General features: G+C 26.9%; 1 non-coding gene across 1 annotated transcript; it reads left to right on the plus strand.

Moving 5' to 3' along the window:
• The first annotated feature begins 5,203 nt into the window (after positions 1–5,203).
• On the plus strand, positions 5,204–5,314 carry LOC140960620 (small nucleolar RNA R71). The gene has a single exon (XR_012172221.1). It is a non-coding gene; the product is annotated as a small nucleolar RNA R71 (small nucleolar RNA).
• Positions 5,315–6,153: the final 839 nt, after the last annotated feature.

Genomic DNA, 6,153 nt, shown 5'->3' on the forward strand with positions numbered 1-6,153 from the left:
ACGCATTATCAGGTAAACAAGCAAAATATTTACGAAGATTCACAATACAAGCATCCATATTATTATTATTATTATTATTATTATTATTATTATTATTATTATTATTATTATTATTATTATTATTATTATTATTATTATTATTATTATTATTATTATTATTATTATTATTATTATTATTATTATTATTATTATTATTATTATTATTATTATTATTATTATTATTATTATTATTATTATTATTATTATTATTATTATTATTATTATTATTATTATTATTATTATTATTATTATTATTATTATTATTATTATTATTATTATTATTATTATTATTATTATTATTATTATTATTATTATTATTATTATTATTATTATTATTATTATTATTATTATAAATTCCAATTATTTTTTAAAAACTGAAAAAAACCGACTTAGATAGTCACAGAGTACCGTTATCCGTCACTTAACCGGGAAATGAACTAGAATCTGCAAAAACAAAATGAAAATATCAAACAACTATTGTGGATCATATAAAGGCATAAAATCATCATTAAGAATTTCATTTTCTATAAAAGGCTTAAGTCTTTGCCCATTAACTTTAAACACGTCCTTATTTTTAGGATTTTCAATATCAACAGCACCATGAGGATAAACAAATTTAACTATAAATGGTCCTGACCATCTCGATCTTAGTTTTCCTGGAAATAAATGCAAACGAGAATTATAAAGTAAAACTTTTTGTCCAATTTCAAATGACTTTCTCATAATATTTTTATCATGAAAGGCTTTAGTTTTATCTTTATAAATCTTTGAATTTTCATATGCATCATTTCTTAATTCTTCTAGTTCATTTAATTGCAATTTTCTTAATTTAGATGCATCATCTAAATTAATATTAAATGCTTTAATTGCCCAATAAGCTTTATGTTCAAGTTCAACCGGTAAATGACAATGCTTACCAAAAACTAACCTATATGGTGACATCCCTAATGATGTCTTAAATGCAGTTCTATATGCCCATAATGCATCAGTTAATCTTAAAGACCAATCTTTTCGATTTGGATTAACTGTTTTTTCTAAAATTTGTTTTATTTCTCTATTTGCAAGTTCAACTTGACCATTACTTTGAGGATGATATGGGGTAGAAACTTTATGTGTAATGCCATATTTTCTTAACAAAGAAGAAAATGATTTATTTATAAAATGACTTCCCCCATCACTAATTATTGCTCTAGGTATTCCAAATCGACTAAAAATATTTTCTTTTAAAAATTTTATAACAACTTTATGATCATTAGTTCTACATGCAATTGCTTCAATCCATTTTGAAACATAATCAACAGCGACTAAAATGTACGTATATCCAAAAGATAATGGAAATGGACCCATAAAATCTATCCCCCAACTATCGAATATTTCAATAATTATGATTGGATTTAAAGGCATCATGTTTCGTTTTGAAATTGATCCCATCTTCTGACAGTTTTCACAAGATTTGCAAAATAAATGCGTATCTTTGAATAAAGAGGGCCAATAAAATCCACATTGTAAGATTTTTGCAGCTGTTTTATTGGATGAAAAATGACCTCCACATGCTTCAGAATGACAAAATTTAATAACATTACTTACTTCATTGTCGGGTATGCATCGTCGAAAAATTTGGTCAGGACAATACTTAAACAAGTAAGGATCATCCCAATAAAATTTTTTAACTTCTATCAAGAATTTATTCTTATCCTGTGAATTCCAATGAGAAGGCATTTTATTTGTCACAATAAAATTTACAATGTTAGCAAACCAGGGCATAATAGTAGCATAAAACAACTGATCATCTGGAAAATTTTCATTTATTGGTATTTCATTATGAGATGATTCAGTCATTATTCTAGATAAATGATCGGCTACGACATTTTCTTTTCCTTTTTTATCTTTAATTATAATATCAAATTCTTGTAACAATAAAATCCACCGTATTAATCTTGGCTTAGCATCTTGTTTATTTGATAAATATTTTACGGCAGAATGATCAGTGTACACAATAGTAGTAGAACCAATTAAATAAGATCGAAACTTATCTAATGCAAATACTACTGAAAGTAATTCTTTTTCAGTAGTTGAATAATTTATTTGGGCACTATTTAAGGTTCTACTAGCATAATAGATTGCATACGGTTTTCCTTCTTTTCTCTGTCCTAACACAGCTCCTATAGCATAATCACTTGCATCACACATTAATTCAAATGGTAAAGACCAATCTGGAGGTTGTAAAATAGGTGATGTAATTAAAAGATTAATTATTTTTTTAAAAGCATTTTCACATTTCTGAGTCCATTCAAATTGTGTATCTTTTGTTAAAAGATTCGAAATTGGTTTAGATATTATGCTGAAATTTTTTATAAACCTTCTATAAAAACCTGCATGACCCAAGAATGATCGAACTTCTTTGACCGTTTTTGGTGATGTTAAATTAGCAATAACATCAACTTTGGCTTTATCAACTTCAATTCCTTTTTCAGATATCACATGACCTAACACAATCCCTGATTTAACCATATAATGACATTTTTCCCAATTTAAAACAAGATTTTTTTCTTCACATCGTTTTAATACTTCTTCTAGGTTTTTAAGACAATTTTCAAATGAGTTTCCAAAAACAGTTATATCATCCATAAAAACTTCTACAAATTCTTCAATCATATCACTGAAAATACTTAACATGCATCTTTGAAAAGTAGCCGGAGCATTACATAAACCAAATGGCATTCTTTTAAATGCAAAAGTTCCGAAAGGACAAGTGAAAGTAGTTTTTTCTTGATCTTCTAATGATATAGGTATTTGATAATACCCCGAATACCCATCAAGAAAACAGTAATAAGAATTTCCTGCTACTTTTTCTAGAATTTGATCTAAAAATGGTAGTGGGAAATGATCTTTTCTAGTTGCATCATTTAATTTTCTATAATCAATACACATACGCCAACTAGATGGAATCCTAGCTTGTAATAACTCTCCCTTTTCATTTTTTATAACAGTGATGCCTGACTTTTTAGGTACTACTTGTGTTGGACTTACCCATTTACTATCTGAGATTGGATAGATAATTCCAGCGTCTAATAGTTTTAATACTTCATTCTTAACAACTTCTTTCATATGTGGATTTAACCTTCTTTGTGGTTGTTGATATGTTTTAGCATTTTCTTCCAAATGAATTTTATGTGTGCAAATTAAAGGATTTATACCTTTTATATCTTTCAAAGTCCATCCAATTGCATTTTTATATTTCTTAAGTAATTTAATTAAATCTTCTTCTTGATTTGGTAGAAGAGTGGAAGAAATTACAACAGGAAATGTTTTATTTTCACCAAGAAATACATATTTCAATTCGAATGGTAAAACTTTTAATTCAAGTTTTGTATTATCATCTTTTTTAAAATTATTTTCAGACTCAAAACTTTCTATTGAAAAAACTTCAGATTGTTGATTTAAGTTTTCTTCTTGTATATTTTCTTCCATAATTGTTTCAATTTCATTATCATATTCATTTTCATTAATACTTGGTTGTTTACATAAATTGAACACATTAAGTTCTAGAGTCATATTTCCAAAAGACAATTTCATTATTCCATTTCGACAATTAATTAAAGCATTTGAAGTTGCTAGAAATGGTCGTCCCAATATTACTGGAATTTCATTATGTACTTCTATTGGTTGTGTATCCAAAACAATAAAATCTACAGGATATATGAATTTATCAACTTGAACCAACACATCTTCTACAATACCTCTAGGTATTTTGATTGACCTATCCGCCAGTAAGAGAGTAACAGAAGTGGGTTTTAATTCTCCTAAATTAAGTTTTTCATAAACTGAATAAGGAAGTAAATTCACACTTGCTCCCAAATCTAACAAAGCTTTTTTAATTTTATTTTCTCCAATAATACATGAAATTGTTGGACAACCAGGATCTTTATATTTTAAACTAGAATTATTTTGAAGAATAGAACTTACTTGTTCAGCCAAGAATGCTTTCTTCTTCACATGCAATTTTCTCTTCACAGTACATAAGTCTTTTAAAAATTTTGCATATGAAGGTACTTGTTTAATAGCATCTAATAATGGAATATTTATCTTTACTTGTTTAAAAACTTCATAGATATCAGAATCATTTTTTTGTTTTTTATGATTTGTTAATGCATGAGGAAATGGTGGAGGTTTATTTGATTCATTTACTATTTCAGATGATTTATCATTCAACATATTATTTTTAGAATTTAAGGTATCATCATTCTCAAAAGTATCAGGATTATCATCCTTACTCTTTGATTTTAAATGATCCTTGTTTTCATTACTATATGGATCATTAACTATTTTACCACTTCTAAGGGTAATAACAGATTTTATTTGATCAATTTTTTCATTTTTTAATTCTTGATTTTGATTTTTAGGATTAGGTTGAGGTTGAGATGGAAATTTTCCTTTTTCATGAATATTAAGTGCAGATGCAAATTTTGCAAGAGTTTCTTTCAAATCAGTCATAGATTGACTGTTTTGAATATTGATAGATTCTTGCTTTTGGATAAATGCATGAATTACATCTTCAAAGTTTTTTCTTGGAGGTGTAACATAAGGAATATAACCTTGATGATTTTGGTTATTTTGAAAATATTGTTGTGAGGGTTGTGCATTATTATCATTCCTCCAACTAAAATTAGGATGATTTTTCCATCCAGGATTATATGATGTTGAAAAAGGATCTAGTATTGGTTTTTTATAATTGTTAACATAATTTGCTTGTTCATGGAGACATTCTTTAAATGAAGGTAATGTTGGACAATCTTTTGTAGCATGATCATGTGTATCACATATATGACAAACAATTTCTTGAATACTTTTTAATTGACCACTCTTTTTCATTTCTAATGACTCAATTTTTCTTGCTAAAGATGCAAGTTTAGCTTGAATATCTATATCATCTTTAAGATTATAGATACCACCCCTATTTGTTGAATTATTGATTTTAGTTGTTGGTGGTTCTATTGTGCCTATATTATCCCAATTTTGAGCATTTTCTGCTAATGAATCCAAATACTCCATAGCTTCATTTGGGTTTTTATCTTCAAAAGTTCCATTACACATGAATTCTATCATTTGCCTATCTTTAGGTATTAGACCTTCATAAAAGTGAGAAACTATTCTCCATGTTTCAAAACCATGATGTGGGCATGTATTAAGTAATTCTTTATATCTATCCCAACATTGATAAAATGTTTCTCCTTGTTTTTGAGAAAAAGTAGTAATTTGTCTTTTAAAAGAGTTTGTTCTATGGGAAGGAAAAAACTTTTTGAGAAATTGTTGTTGCATTTCTTCCCATGATCTTATTGAACTTGATCTCAAATTTTGTAGCCATGTTTTAGCTTTATCTTTTAAAGAAAAAGGGAAAAGCTTTAATCGAACTATATCCATGCTACAATTTTGATCATTATAAGTGTTACAAACTTCCTCAAATTCTCTTAGATGTAAATATGGATTTTCAGAATCTAAGCCATGAAAATTTGGTAAAAGTTGAATAATTTGAGGTTTAAAGTTGAAATTAGATGCATCAGGAGGAAAAACTAAACAAGATGGGGCACTAGTTCTAATAGGGTTCATATGGTGCCTAAGTGTTCTTAATTGATCATGTTCTTGATTATTATTATTATTATTGTTATTATTGTTATCATTATCTTGATTATTTGAATTATCATCCATGTTTAAATTATTTTCAGATACTCGAATAAGTCTACCACTTTTTTTTCGACTCCAAATACTCATACAAAAAAAAAACAACACAATACTTATAAATAAAACATAATTAACAAATATAAACTTAATTTATACCTCCCCGGCAACGGCGCCAAAAACTTGCTACTACTTAAATTATAATTCACCCAAGTGTAGGTTGTCTGCAAGTAATATATTTCGTAAGTACGAGATCGATCCACAGAGAGGTTATTTTAAGTTTAAATTTATTAATTTATAGATTACCAAATGCAAGAACGAAGTTTACAAATTATAAATTTTGTCAAGGCTCGAGGATTTATTCTTGGTTTATGCAATATTGTTTAACTAAAAGTAAAACAAAGGAAACCACCATAAATAATGGTTCCAAGAAAATTA

This window comes from Primulina huaijiensis, chromosome 15 (genome assembly GCF_012295235.1).
Source record: "Primulina huaijiensis isolate GDHJ02 chromosome 15, ASM1229523v2, whole genome shotgun sequence".
In the NCBI taxonomy this organism is placed as follows: domain Eukaryota; kingdom Viridiplantae; phylum Streptophyta; class Magnoliopsida; order Lamiales; family Gesneriaceae; genus Primulina; species Primulina huaijiensis.